The following is a 15,857-nucleotide window of genomic DNA, read 5'->3' as shown; positions in this document are numbered from 1 at the left end:
TCTGTTCTGTTCCATTGGTCTATATGTCTGTCTCTGTGCTAGTACTATACCATTTAAATTTCTGTAACTTGCAAAATGCTTTGAAATTAAGGAAGTGTGGGGCTTTTAGCTATTTTTTTTTCCTCAAGATTGTTTTGCCTCTTCAGGATTGTTTGTGGTTTCGTATAAATCTTAGGAATATTGTTTCTATTTCTGTAAAAAGTACCAGTGGGATTTTGATACACATTGCACTGAATCTGCAGATAGCTTTGGGTAGTATGGACATTTTAACAATATTGTCTTTTAACCCATGAACACGGGATGTCTTCCAATTTATTTGTATCTTTTTAAGTTCTTTCAGCAATGTTTTGTAGTTTTCAGTATATAGGTTTTTTTCTGTCCTTCGTTAAGCTTCTTTCTAAATATTTTATTCTCTGATGCTTTTATAAACAGTATTGTTTTCTTAATTTCCTTTTCGAGTTGGACATTGTTAGTATATATAGTAACATAGCTGTTGATTTCGAATCTTGCATTTTTTTTTTTTTTGAGACAGATTCTCGCTTAGTCACCCAGGCTGGAGTGCAGTAGCGGGATCTCGACTCACGACTCACTCCTAGCTCCGGCTCACTCCTAGCTCCGCCTCCCGAGTTCACGCCATTCTCCTGTCCCAGCCCCCCGAGTAGCTGGGACTACAGGCGCCTGCCACTACGCCCAGCTAATTTTTTTGTATTTTTAGTAGAGACAGGGTTTCACCGTGTGTTAGCCAGGATGGTCTCCATTTCCTGACTTCCTGATCCGCCTGTCTCGGCCTCCCAAAGTGCTGGGATTACAGGCATGAGCCACCGCGCCCAGCCGCAATCTTAATGAATTAATTTATTTAATAGATTTTGTGGGATCCTTAGCATTTTCTATATATAAGATCATGTCATCTGTAAACAGAGATAATTTTACTTCTTCCTTTTGGATTTGGTTGCCTTTTCTCTCTTTTGCCTAATTGCTCTGGCTAGGACTTCCAGTACTAGCCAAATTCTGTTAAAAAGAAGTGGCAAGAGTAGGAATCCTGGCTGTGTTCTTCTTATCCTGGCTGTGTTCTTAATCGTAGAGAGAAAAATTTCAGTTTTTCACCATTGAGTATGATGTTAACTGACGGTTTGTCATATATGGTCTTCATTATGTTGAAATATATTCCTTCTATGGCTAATTTGTTGAGAGCTTTTCTCATGAAGGAATATGGAATTTTATCAGTGCTTTTTCTGAGTCTATTGAGATGATTATATGGTTTTTGTCCTTCATTCTGTTGCTATGATGTATCACATTTATTGATCTGTGTAAGTTGAATCATCCTCGCATCCTTGGAATAAATCCCAGTTGGTCATGGCATATGATGCCTTTAATGTGCTGTTGAATTCTGTTTGCTGGTGTTTTGTGGAGGATTTTTGCATAAACATTTATCAGAGTATTGGCCTGTAGTTTTATTTTCTTGCAATGTCTTTATCTGAGTAATGCTGGCCTCATAAATTGAGTTTGAGAGTGTTCCTTCTCTTTAATGTTTCTGAAGGCTGTGAGTAGAATCGGTATTAGTTCTTTACGTGTTTGGGAGAATTCAACAGTAAAGCCACCGGGGCTTTTCTTTGACGAGCAACTTATTATTAAGGCTTTAATCTCATTATTCATTATTGGTTTATTGAGGCTTTCTGTTTCTTCATGATTCAATCTTGGTAAGTTGTATGTGTCCAGGAATTTATCCATTTGTTAGACTATAGTTGTTTGTAATAGTCTGTAATGATGTCCGTGGTATCAGTTGTTATGTCCCCTTTTTTGCTTCTGATTTTATTTGGGTCATCTCTTTAAGTTTGTCTTGCTTTTGTTGGTCTTTTCAAAAAACAACTCTTAGTTTCATTGATTTTTTTCTATTATGTTTCTATTGTTATTTTATTTATTTCTGCACTGATCTTTATTGTTTTCTTCCATCTGGTAACTTTGTGCTTAGCTTGTTTTTCTTTTTTTATTTCTTTGAGATGTAGAATTATGTTGTTTATTTGAATTATTTCTTCATTTCTAGTGTAGGCATTTATTATAAACTTCCCTCTTAGTCTTGCTTTAGCTGCATCTCATAAGTGTTGGGAATGCTATGTTTCCATTTTCGTTTGTTTGATATTTTCTAATTTCCCCTTTGACTTTGTTCTTCGACCTGTGGGTTGTTCAATAGTGCATTGTTTAACTTCCACATATTTGTGAATTTTCCGGTTTTACTTTGGCTTTTGATTTCTAGTTTCATTACATTGTGACGGGAAAATAAACTTGGTATGATTTCAATGTTCTTACATTTGTTAAGACTTCTTTCTTGACCTAATGTGTGATTCTGTCTTGGAGAATGTTCTGTGTGTGCTTGAGAAGGATGTGTATTCTGCTGCTGTTGGGCGAAATGTTCTGTATATGTATGTTTGGTCAATTTGTTCCTTAGTGTTATTCAAGTCCTGTGTTTCTTTATTGATTTTTCTGTTTTGATGTTCTATTTGTTATCTAAATTGGGGTATTAACATCTCCTATTATTGTGTTGTTGTATATTTCTCCCTTCAATTATGTCAATGTTTGCTTCATATTTTAGGTGCTGTAATGTTGGCTGCATTACATATTTATATTTTTTTTAAATTTTCCTGGTAAATTGACAGTTTGCCATTATATAATGTCTTTGTCTCTTGTGACAGTTTTCAACTTACAGTATATTTTGCCTAGATAAATATGGGCAGCTGTGCTCTCTTTTGGTTACAATTCGCATGAAATGTCCTTTTAAAAAATGTTTTAAAAATCCTTTTACTTTCAGCCTATTTGTGTCTTTAAATCTAAAGTGAGGATTTTGTAGACAGCATATAGTTGGATCTTGTTTCATTTTTATTCATTAAGCCACCTTATGTTTTCTGATTGGGGAATTTGATGCATTTACATGTGAAGTAATTAATTATAAAGGAAGACATACTACCGCATTTTATTACTTTGTGTGTGTCTGATAGCTCTTTTGTCCTTCTTTTCCTCTCTTACAATATTTTGTGTTTTGTTGATATTTTTGAAATAACGTTTTTCATTTTGTTTTCTGTGTTTTGCTAGGTATTTTCTGTGTGGTTACCATAGGGCTTACATAAAACATGTTACAATGATCTAGTTAAAGCTGATACAAATTAAGTTTAATCACATACAAAAACTCTGCACTTCACTCTTTCCCCCCAAACTTGTGATATTGATATAACAAATTTTTTTATATTGTGTCCCCAGTAGCATATTTTAATAGTTATAGTTATTTTTTATACTTTTGTCTTATAACTTCCACCAGAATCAAAAGTCATTTATGCACCACTATTACAGTATTACAGCATTCAATATTTGTTTATATATTGGCCTTTACCAGCATGCTTTATATTTTCATATACATTTGTGTTGTTGTTTAGCATCTTTTTTTTAAATTTGAAGAATTCCCTGTAGTGTTTCTTATTAGGCAAGTCTCGTGGTGATGAACTTCCACAACTTTTGCTTATCTGGGAAAGTCTTCATCTCTCCATTTTTGAAGGACAGTTTTGCAGTATATAGTGTATTTTATTGTCAGTTTGTTTTCTTTCCGCACTTTGAATATATAACCCTACTTCCTTCTGGCCTATGATGTTTTTGCTGAAAAATCTGCTGAAAGTCTCATGGAGTGTATTTTTGTGTGATGAGTTGTTTTTCTCTTTCTGCTTTTGAAATTCTCTCTGTTTCTGAATTTGGACGATTTGATTATAAGGTATCTCAGTGTTAACTTCTTTGAATTCATCTTATTTGAAATTCATCGGAATGTTTAAACCTGGATGTCCATTTCCTTCCCCAGATTCAGGAAGTTCCCAACCATTATTTCTTTACATAAGTTTTCTGCTCCTTTATCTCTCTCTGTTCTCCTTATGGAACTCCTATAATGTATTCGTTGGTCTGCTTGGTGGTATCCCATAAGTTCCTTAGGCTTTTTAATCTTTGTCATTCTTTTTTCTTTTTGAATCTTTGACTGAATAATTTCAAATCACCTGTCTTTTAGTTTACTGATTTTTTTTGTACCTGATCAAGACTGCTGTTGAACTCTTCTAGTACATTTTTCTCTTCATTAACTGCATTCTTCTGCTGCAAGTTTTCTATTTGCTTCTGTCTTTAAAAAATGTATATTTTTGTTGAAATTCTCATTTTGTTTATGTGTCTTTTTTATCTTATTGAACATTTTATTGACAGTTATTTTGAATTCCTGTCAGGTAATTTATATATCTCCACTTCTTTAGGGTTGGTGTCTGGAGATTTATTTTGTTCCTTTAATTGGGACTTTTCACCTTGTTTCTTCATTGGTTTCATAACTTTGTGTGGTTATCCCACATTTGAAAAATAGCAACTCTTCCATTCTTTATGGACTGGCTTCATAAAGGGAACAACCTTCACCAATCAGCCTGGCTAGAGATTTTGGGACCTTCTCAAATCTTTTTTTGCATTTTTGTCTTCTCTGAACTTGTACGTGTAGATTCCCAATTAGAGAGATCAGCTGGTTGTTTCTTCTTTTTCTACTCCTTTGTCGTCTTCTTTCTTCCTTCTTCTTTCTTTCTTCTTTTTTTCGGAAGCTCATATTTTCTGGCTTCCTCTGATAACTGTCTGCTGTAGCACGTGTTCTTTGAAACTGAAACATGCCTCCTCACTCTTTCTTGTCCTCAGTGGCATCAAGACTATGTTGGGTCCCCTAAGTACCCCGAGGCAGGCTAGACAGAAACCAGTCCCTTGGGTAGCCCCATGAAAAACTGGAACATGAGACTTATGTTTCACTCTTCTCTTTCTCCCTAAAGGAGAGGTCACAGAGCTGTATCAACCTCTGTCTGCTATACTGTGGGTTTTCTGGGGCAGCAGCTCACCACACAGCTCTTTTGTTATCAGTGTTTCCCAGGCATCTAGAACATGCTGGGTTTCATCAGCGCTTCCAGACAGGCAAAACCAAAACTGGGCTCTTCTGAAGTCCCCTGACAAAAGTCACAACATTGGATATATGGTTCAGCCTTTTGTTTCTCTCTCCAGGAAGAAGCCAGGAGATAGGAGTTTCACCATGCAAAGGGGAGGAACTATAGTGAGATAATGCCACCATTTTTAGTTCTTCCTTCAATATGGGCTGGTTTAACACTCACCTGGGTTGCAAGAGCCTCTTAGCTCATTTCTGGATTTTACATAGAGAAAATTTGTCAGGTATTGTGGAATAAGTGTATTTTTGGGAAAAAGGAGGCTCTGGGTCTTCCTATTCCACCATCTTAATGAGGTCGCTTCAATATACCTACTTTTGATTGTGTTTAGTGCTCTGATATAGGCCTAATGATGGCAAAACACCATATTCAAAATCTATAAATGATTTTACTTCGTACTTATATCAGTCAGGGTTCTCTGGAGAAACAGAACAAATAGTATGTATATGTATCTACATTTAAAGGAATTGCTGCTGGTAAGTCTAACATTTGTAGGGTTGGCATACTGGAATCTCAGTTAAGAGCTGAGGCAAAATTGCTTTTTCTCTGCGAAACCTCAGTTTTTGCTCTTGAGTCCTTTGACTGACTGAGGCCCACCCATATTAACAAGGATATTCTCCTTTACTTAAGGTCAACTGAATATAAATGTGAATCACATCTAAGAAATATCTTTATCACAGCCGGGTGCGGTGGCTCATGCTTGTAATCCCAGCACTTTGGGAGGCCAAGGAGGTGGATCACGAGGTCAGGAGATCAAGACCATCCTGGCTAACATGGTGAAACCCCATCTCTACTAAAAAAATACAAAAAATTAGCCAGGTGTGGTGGCGGACGCTTGTAGTCCCAGCTACTCTGGAGGCTGAGGCAGGAGAATGGCTTCAACCCGGGAGGTGGAGGTTGCAGTGAGCCGAGATTGCGCCACTGCACTCCAGCCTGGGTGACACAGCAAGACTCTGTCTCAAAAAAAAAAAAAAAAAAAAAAAAAGAAAAAAGAAATACCTTGATCACGTCATCTAGACTACTATTTGACTAAATAACTGGGCACCATAGTTTAGCTTAGCCAAATTGACACATAACATTTATAATCACATTACTCTATACAACTAACCTAAGCTCACAGAGAATCAAAGATTATCAGAGCTAGAAAGGACATGGGAGATGATCCAGCTAACGTCTTTATTTTACAAATGAGAAGGCTGAGATGCAGTTAGGCAGGATGACTTAGCAGAGGCAGCGTTAATTAGTGAAAAGGACTTTGTGGTTTGAAAGATATAAATATGATGGCTAGGTTCATCTTTTATCACCTATCAATTTTCAGATAAGATACTTAACCTCTCTGTGCCTCTGTTTCATCATCTGTAGGATGGAAATTTTATATACCACCCTTATGGCAAAATTTTGTAATAACAATCTCTCAGAGAGAGTAATTACTCAATAAATGGAAATTAGTTATTATATTATCATCATTGACAACATTATGGGCACTTAAAATGTAGCTTGTAACTCACTCAAGAACTCACTGGTAAAATGGGAGAGTTCCCTTACCCCCCTTGCAGAGGATGTGAGACAGGGGTGTGGCTCCTCTGTTCAGCTGCTGTTGGTGCTCAAACCCCCTACAGGACGGGGAGCATGTGGACAGGCACGTGTAGGAACTGGAGTGAGCACCCCTGGGTTCCGGTCCCACAGGAGCATCTAGGGGTGGGAGCCTGCGCCTCCTGAAGCCCAAGTGGGCATGTGTTACAGTGCTATTTTAGCCATGCCATCCATGGACAGCTTAAGTGTTAACCAGCTCAGTGCCCTCTTGGTACCTGGGTCCTTGTCCAGGTGTCCAGGAAGAATCAGGTCACACATTCACTTGAAGGATGAATGTGAGGATTTTATTGAGTGCTGGAGGTGGCTCTCAGTGGGATGGATGGGAAGCTGAAAGGCAGATGGAGTGAGAAGTTGATCTTCCCTGGAGTTTGGCCATCCAGCCATAAGTTTTTTCTTTGACATCCCCAGCCGAACTCCTCTTGACATTCAGATGCTCCTTCTCTTCTCTCCTTCTCTACTGCTCTCCTGCTTCTCTGCTTGTCTGCTCATCTGCTTGTGCAGACTGGAGTTTGGGGTTTGTATGGGTTTAGAATGGGGGGGCATGGTAAACCAAAAGGCAACATTTGGGCATGAAAACAGGAATGCCTATTCCCATCTAGGGTCATGTGTTTCTAGGACTGAAGGTAGGGTCTTTAACGGAGAACTTCCCTCTTCTACCCAGTATTTCCTTGTCTCCTATCTGTATCACTGGGAAGTTATTAAGACTGTCACCATTCTTATTATTTATTCTCTGTTACAGTGGTGCTATCGCTAATAATCTAAAATTATGTTACTTGTACTATTCAATCAACTGCATATACTTTTTAATCTACATATTTCTCACTTATTTATACTGAAATAAAATCAGAGGATATTCTGTCAGTTGCTGATTCTTATGGTTAGTGGATTCAGTAGGATATTCCCAGCAAGATTTTGAAAAGTATTTTGAGGACTGTTGTGGGTAGACCTAGGTCTATGTTGGATAAACTTTTGAGGTGTTGATCCAGGGCTGTTTGTTTTGTGGCTCTCCCTTCCTTATGAATGCCCCTTCACAGGCATAGGCCTTAGAGATCATCCTGCTGTCCTCTCTGTGCTTGGAATCAGAATGTCTGTTTTTGCTGCCTTGAGCCGCCAGCTCACCAACTTAGTAGTTTCTCTATGCTGTGCTTGCTGGTGTTATGCAGAGAATACCTGTGTTGGCAGAGGCCAAGCTAACCTCGACATGCAGAGAATTCTCCATCCTTTGATCTGTGACTATGTTGTTGCTTCATAATGTCAAGAGCCTAAAAGCTTTGGTTTGAATGGTGGCCAAATGCAAAGGCATTCAGAACCGGGTTTGATCCTTAATCCACAAAATCAAAGGTTCTTCTCTCTCAGCCACAGGTCCTGATTGTTGCCTTATAAAATTGGATTACTACTGTCACTAGAGCACTGCATTTTCCTTTTATCCATCATTTTAAAAGCTTGACTATGGGTGTGCTGATAAAATAATGAGCTATCCCCACCTCCCACAAACATAGCAAAGAAACTGCCAACTAAATGTGTCTTTGGAAATCATTTTTCTTCAAACATTTCTGTAACTCACATTTTAGAACTATTTTAAAAATGCCTTCTTGTGACAATTTTACTGAAAGAAAAAATTAGTTTTTCTATATTATACTCATAAGGCATTCTTCCAGGCTGTACTACATTTTTTTCTCTTCATATTTTCCCTTCATTTTTTCCTCTCTCTTTCTTTTTTTCTTGAGGGTGAGAAGTGGGGTAAGGAAAGGTAGCGTTAAGGCTAGAAGTCAGGGAGAAGCCCGGGGACCTGGATGAGGAACATTCTAGAATGATTACATAGGGTAATACTTTTCAAGTTTTAATGTGTAGAAATTTGGGGGGATAATATCCAAATGCAGATTCAGATTCAGTGGGTCTGGGGTGGGGACTGGGAATCCACATTTCCAACATGTTTCCAGGTCATGATGCCACTGCTGATCCATCCACCACAATTTGAGTAAGAGGACTTAGGAGGAGGAGGAAGTCAAGGTATCAGGAGCACTCTGAATGAGGCATTTTACAAGTTTGCTCAGTCACATCTCAAAACAGCCCTGTAAGATTATTCTTCCTGTGTTACAAATAAGTTTACAGATTTAGAGAGGTTAAGGAAATGGAACCAAGCTGGAGTATAAATGCGGTTTGGGGTGACATCAGGGGCCACAGGTGGCTTCCTCTCTGCATTCCTTCTTGATATGAGTGCTTCCCTCCTTCCTGCTGTTGCTCAGTGTCCTGGCAAGGTGCATACATTCTGCTCCAGGGATGTTTCTCACGGTAACTGCCCCTTTCCACTTGCACTTGTTCAGGGTCTTTGGTTTGACTTATTGTGGGATCTGGCCAGCAGCGCACAATGCAATGGGGCTCTTTCTTTGTTCCCAAGTGGATCGGCAGGTCGAGAAATAATAGACACACACAAGATAGTGAAAGCTAGGCCCAGGGGGTTCACTGCCTTCTGGTCCCGCGATGCCGCCAATGCACTGGATACACCAGCATTTATTATTAAGTTTAGTAACGGCGGGGGTAGGTTAGTGAGGGATTTATGGTCATTTGACTATGAGGGGAGATGGTCACATGGGGATGAAGTAATTCTTTTAATATAACATCTGTATGCAGAAGTACAGTATACAGAGTGAAGAATTTACAATATAGTGTGTGCATCAGTAATTTCTAACAGAGCCTTAACACAGAAACACAGTCTTTCCATAACCTATGATTAGCAAGATATTCATCAGCAGTAAGAGTCGCAGCAAAAGCTGGTTACAAACAATCCACAGAAACAGGACATGAAGCTAGACAACCGGTTAGACCAGAAATTCTCATAAGTGAGTATGCGTTAACCCTAAAGAGGCCTAGAAGAGCCGTGGCAAGATGAGGGCATTTATAGCCCTATCTTATCCATATGAACAGGCGCCCCTCGTGTCCATTTACAGGCTCTCCACAAGGGTCACATTCCATTCCCAGATCTATGAACATCTGCTTTTCTGGGATAGGAATCTTGGTGATGTGAAATCTCCCTGACTGCACGTTCGTTCATAGGCTCTCTGCAGGGGAAAGCACATCATGCACTATTGGCTCATTCGGGCAGTCCAACCTGGCATTGTCTTTACACAATCCTGCATGCAACTTCGTACTTACAATAATCAAGAGTATTTCATCTTTTATTCCATAGCGATAGTTTCAGGGTGTCTCCCTACATCTCCCCCTTTTCTCTAATTTAAATGAACCATAGCAATCATAACTTGGCACTGATCACAATTGGATTGAAGAATATTTTTTCCAATTTTACACATGAACAATAAACCAATAGCACAAATTATACACAGAACAAAATTAATAATAGTGGATCCTCCCAAAGATTTTACCCATTTTGTTGGACTCCATATAGATAGTATACATATTTTAGGATGGTACTCTTTTTTGTGAATGTGGAGTGGGGGGGGGGGGAATAGGTTGTATGAGAGGTGGTTGGGGGACATTAGCAACAGGGGGAAGGGCATAAGTCCATATAATCTTTACTGTCCCATCTTTGAATTGACTTTTTGGTGATTGCCATAGTGATATTTTTGGCTGCATGGAAATAGTAGTGTAAATCAATCTATTGTCTTGGTTTTCGAGGTGACAAGGTAGATTTACTTATAACACTTTCTCCAGCCCAAACTCTCATACCAGTCACAGCTATGGTTAATCTCCATAATTCTGAATATTCAAGCCCTAAGTGGGGAACCCTTTCCACTGAAAAGGAAAAAATGGTTTGACTATTGTTCTCTTCCCTGTCCACAGACTCTTTTTCTCTTCCAAACACCCTACATGGTGCTGCTAGAGTGAGTTTGAAGTGCAGCTCTAACTAAACACTCTTTAGTTCCCAAACTTTCTGAACATATGACATGCTTGCCGGCTTCACATTCAAGGCTCTCCATAATATCATCTCCCCTTTGCAGGTTTCTCCTGCGTATTTCTTTGGCCACAACCAACCAAAACCAACCAAATGGGGCTTAACTGTTTGTTTGAATAGACCCTGAACTTCCCGACCTCCCTACCTTTGCTTATGTGAGCTTTTTCCTGCAGTTCTCAACTTTCCATCATAACACAATGAGATTCTTTCCTATACCTTGCCTGTCCCTTCAGCCAGACACCAGTGCTTCCTTCTTTGGAAACTCTGCAGGCTCTTTCCTAACAGCATATTTTTTTATTCCATCTCACATGATATGAACACATTTATTTGTACTCACCTTATTATTAATAGCCTATGAAAAATGTGAGACAGTCTTCCCAGGCTATTATCATTTAGTGATACGTAGTCTTCCCTTACCCTACATATCAATAGCCAAAATAGCAAAACAAACACTAAATAATATTTCATGAATTAAGTTGCGCGATACTATAAGGTTAAGAATAATAAATGAGATTCAATGGTAAGTGAATTGTAACTTAGGTACTCTTAGTGTATTAGTTTTTAGGGTTTTTGTTTATTTTTTTTTTGAGACTCTAATGAGCAAAATGGACCCCAGAATAAAACCTACGCATAAAACAGTAAGTAATGTGTCCAACAGTAATTCTCATCATCATCTGGAAAATGCAACAAGTAAACTTTGCCTGCTAGAACTGCAGTGGAAACTTTCTGAATCAGTAGCAATAGAATAACTAGAACAGTGACCAGCATGAGGAGAGGCTCACTAAATGTTGAATTCCATCATTTTGCTCCCTAACTTAATTTTATAGGACTGCTGAAGGGATTTCTTTGATCTAGAAAGCTTGCACAGCAGTAAGAAGAAAGCATTTGGTTTTCAGCATTTCATTTAACTGCCAGGTGTAGAAACATCTTGTGAAGGAGAAGTGGAAAGCCACATCTCCTTGGAAACCTTTTTGGTATTCTTAGACAAATCAGAAGAGCAATGAATAGCCACTGATAGTACAATAACCCACTAGGCACCATGCTCCTTTGTTTTGGATGAATAGTTTAGAATGATTGCCAGTCTTGGTAGTTCTCCTATAAAGCAATCCTCTTGTTATGATTCAGTTTAAGGAAAGGCTATAACTTCTTCATCTATGATGGAGGTTAAAGAGAGAAGACAAAGTATAATACAGATGTCAACTTAGAGATTATTCCAATTACTGCTCCTCTTTTTGGCATTACTGGAACTGATGCACACATCACTAGCACTGATATTGACATAGAAAAGACTGTTCCTTACATTTATTGACTATAGTGATTCAAATGAAAATGTGCCTAAGCATCACCTGGGAAGCTTGTTAAAAATGTAAACCTCTGAGAAATTCTGATTCAGTAATTACAGGGTAGGACTGAAGAATGTGATGCAAGTGACTCTTGGATCACTTTACACTTTTCATATACTGTTGAGGGAATTGAGGGTCAGAAATGCAAAGTGATTTTCCAAAGGTCACTCAAGTAGAAATAGAACAGAACCAGCCTAGGTCTTCTGATGCCAATCCAAGGCTATTTCCTCTGTCTCACAGCTGTTTCCAATTATCTGGAGATGTGCATCTCAAAAATTAATGTACATGTGAATTAGCCATAAGACTTGTCATAATATGGATTCTGCGACACTAAGTCTAAGGACGGGCCAGAGATTCTGCATTTTGAACAGTCTCCTAGGTAATGCTGCTGCTGGTCTGTGGACTGCATTTTGAATAACCAGAATCTAGGACATCACTGGGCATGGATTAAAGCATTTAAGGAAACAAGAGCGGGCCATGGAACTCAAATACATTGGCCTTTTGTGATGTTGTAGCCTCTACTGTGGATAACACAGGACTGAGCACATGAAAGACTATTAGAAAAACAGGAATAAAACTTCACTATTGAAAGTCCCGTGGGAGTAAGTGAGCCCCAAATCAGGTGGTGGTCTCAAATTACTCTTGCCTTGACTGTTTTTCCTCTTTGGTATAGTTTTCATGGTGATCTGTTTCCTTGGAGTACTGAGATAGTCTAATGAAGGCAAATGCTGGTTCCTAGAGTTATAGACAAGGTAGCAGGAAATGGAGAAGACGCACGGGAAAAAATAGAATCGAAAGCATGGCTAGGGTTCATGTGGATTTTTTAGTTTATGGATGACCTGAAACCAAAAATAAAATGATAAACATTTAAGTGTGTTCATTAGTACAGTTAACAGGGTTTTTAAAAATAGCATAAAATTGCTGGGCGTGGTGGCTTACGCCTGTAATCCCAGCACTTTGGGAGGCTGAGGCACGTGGATCACTTGAGGTCAGGAGTTCGAGATCAGCCTGGCCAACATGGTGAAACCCCGTTTCTATGACAAATACAAAAATTAGCTGGGCATGATGGCTGGCACCTGTAGTTCCAGCTACTCGAGAAGCAGAGGCACAAGAATCACGTGTGTCTGGGAGGCAGAGGTTGCAGTGAGCCCAGATCACACCACTGCACTCCAGCCTGGGTGACAGAGCAAAACCCTGTCTCAAAAAAATAATAATAATAATAAAAAAATAGTTAGACTATCAATTGAGTTATTTAACCAGGAAAAGAAAAATGGACACATACAATTACCTGATATTTTTTGGAAATTTTCAAAACCAGTTGTATACATCCTCAGAAAAGAGAAAAGTAAGAATTTGCATTGAAGTAGCAGTATTTTATTTGGTATAAAGAAGAGTTTGGATTCTCTAAAGTCAGAGAATAGTATATGGGGGAAGGATACAGACATAACATCTCTAGAAATTTTTATAAAATGAAGCACCTTCTTTGGAGGACTTTAATCAGTCAAGGTTTGAGTTCCTATTATGTTCCAGGCACTGGGCTAGGTACTGGGGCTGCTGCAGTGACAAGATACAGTAGCTACACATAAGACAGGAAACAGATGTACAAATAGATAACATAATACAATGGAATGAGGACAAAAGTGGAATTGTGATCTCAATATGGGAAGTCAGAGGAATTCACTTTGTCCTGGGCAGTTAGGGGAGTCTTCAGAGAAGACTTAATATAAGCATTGAAGGATAAGTAAGAGATGGCCTGAAGAAGTTTGCTAACACTCACTTTAGCAAGTGTTACATTGTTACATGATAAGGGTAATAAAAGGACATGCCCTGTGGAATCTAACACTCCTGAGTTCAGTTCCTTGCTCCACCACTTTCTTCTTCTTTCCCCCCCCCGCCCCCTTGAGACAGGGTTGCCCAGGCTGGAGTGCAGTGGCATTATCTTGGCTCACTGAAACCACCACCTCCAGCATTCAAGCGATTCTCATGCCTCAACCTGCAGAGTAGCTGGGATTACAGGCATGCACCACCATGGCTGGCTAATTTTTGTATTTTTTTGGTAGAGACGTGGTTTTACCATGTTGATCAGGCTGGTCTCGAACTCCTGAGCTCATGTGATCCACCTGCCTCAGCTTCCCCGGGTGCTGGGATTACAGGCATGAGACACCGCGCTCGGCCGACTTTCTGATGGCATAGTTTGGGCATATTATTTAATCACTCTCTCAGCCTATATTTTCTCTTTTGAATAACAACATGGTATGCTGCATGAGAAAATAAATGAGATAAATGAGAAAACAGTAAACGCATGCCTTTGAGTCTTATAGATATTTCTGTACCTAATGTCAACAAATTTAGGGTCTAACTGATATCATAACTACACTCCTGAACACATAGTTATTTGGAACAAAGCCGCTCCTTTTATAAGTGCCCACATTCTTTGCTTGAACCCTCTGTTCTAAGATTTTTGTTCATTTTTCTGTTCTAGATTTTCCCTTATAACACTTGTATTGGATTGAATTCTGTCCCCCACAAAATTCATGTCCATATAGAACCTCAGAATATGACTGACTTCAGAAATAGTGTCTTTGCAGATATAATTAATTAACTTATGATGAGGTCATACAGAATTAGTGTGGGCTCTAAATCTAGTATGACTTGTGCGCTTATAAGAGAGGGGAAGACACACAGGGTCACAGGGGAGAAGGCCATATAAAGAGAGTGGCAGAGAGTGGACCAGGCTGCCACAAGTCATAGAATGCCAAGGATTGCTGGCAACCACCAGAAACTTGAAGAGGCAAGGAAGGACTCTTCCTTAGGCTCTGAAGGGCCTTTGGAGGAAGCATGCCCTTGCTGACGCTTTGATTTTGGATTTCTAGCCTCTAATGCTATAAGAGAATAAATTTCTTTTGTTTTAGGCTACCTAGTTTTTGTTACTTTGCTATAGCAGCCCTTGGAAACTAATGTAACATCTATATGCCATCTACTTTCCATTTAAAGTCATGAGTTAATTCTGAAGGCATGTGGTGGCTTCGTAACATGTTGAACTGACAGGGCTGTGTTGCATTTCCTAGAACCCCCTTATCTGTCTGTTTCTAATTAAGCTGTGCCACAGGATACATTTTTGTGCAAGGTTTGGGGGCACAAACGTTAGCAGCAGTCATATTGTTTTTATGCTTAGACTATTGGGGCAGGGCCACCAAGTGCTTTTGTGGCTCATATACCTTATATCTGCTTGCTCACCTCATTGGTGTTTAAGGCAGCAGCCACACCTGCAATTGCTGTGCCTTCCCCTGCATCCTTTTTCAGCTTCTCTGACTCCTGGCCCAGGTGTGTATTTTACCTCTGTGAAGAAGAGTCCATCTTCTCCTGCAGGAGACAGTGAGAAACTGACATGGTTTGAGCTTATCCTTGTTCTCCCTACTTGATTTACATCCACCCATTCCTTCCAGACTGCCTGCCCAGCAGACATCAAGCTCCAGCATCAAATGCAAAGACAACGGCCTTGCAGACACTGTTTTACCAGCTCCATCAATTTTCTAACGTCAAATCTCTATAATAAATTGCTTCTCTAATTAGACCCTCAAAGATGTAGGCACTCAGGGTCCCATAGCTTCGTCCCAAGTTTTCAGACAAGATCATTTCTTCCTGTCTACAGATGAGACAGTTATAATTTAAAAATCCTTGCACCCAAAGTTCTCAAACATACCAGGTGAAATGCCAAGTGGTGTTTTATGTGAACTTACTTTTGTGGTTTTCAGCCTCCAGTGAATTTAGTGGCTCAGCATAAAGATCTCTCATTTCCTCTCCCTCATGTTTGTGACACTTCTTTCCCTTGTTCTGCTGCCACAGAGAAAGAAAATTACAGGCAGCTCCTACTGTTCCCTTCTTCGACTCCCACCAGGAGCTGTAGGCTCCAGGGTTCACATTCTGTTTTATAAAGGCTTTTTCAGCCATGGTTCGGGAAGACCTTGGCTCGACTGTCAGCAGGAAGTGTGGCTATCTGCAGCTGGAGCCTCAGAGGAGAGGCCC

The sequence above is a fragment of the Papio anubis genome, chromosome 15 (genome assembly GCF_008728515.1).
Source record: "Papio anubis isolate 15944 chromosome 15, Panubis1.0, whole genome shotgun sequence".
Taxonomy (NCBI): domain Eukaryota; kingdom Metazoa; phylum Chordata; class Mammalia; order Primates; family Cercopithecidae; genus Papio; species Papio anubis.
This window is presented reverse-complemented; position numbering follows the sequence as displayed.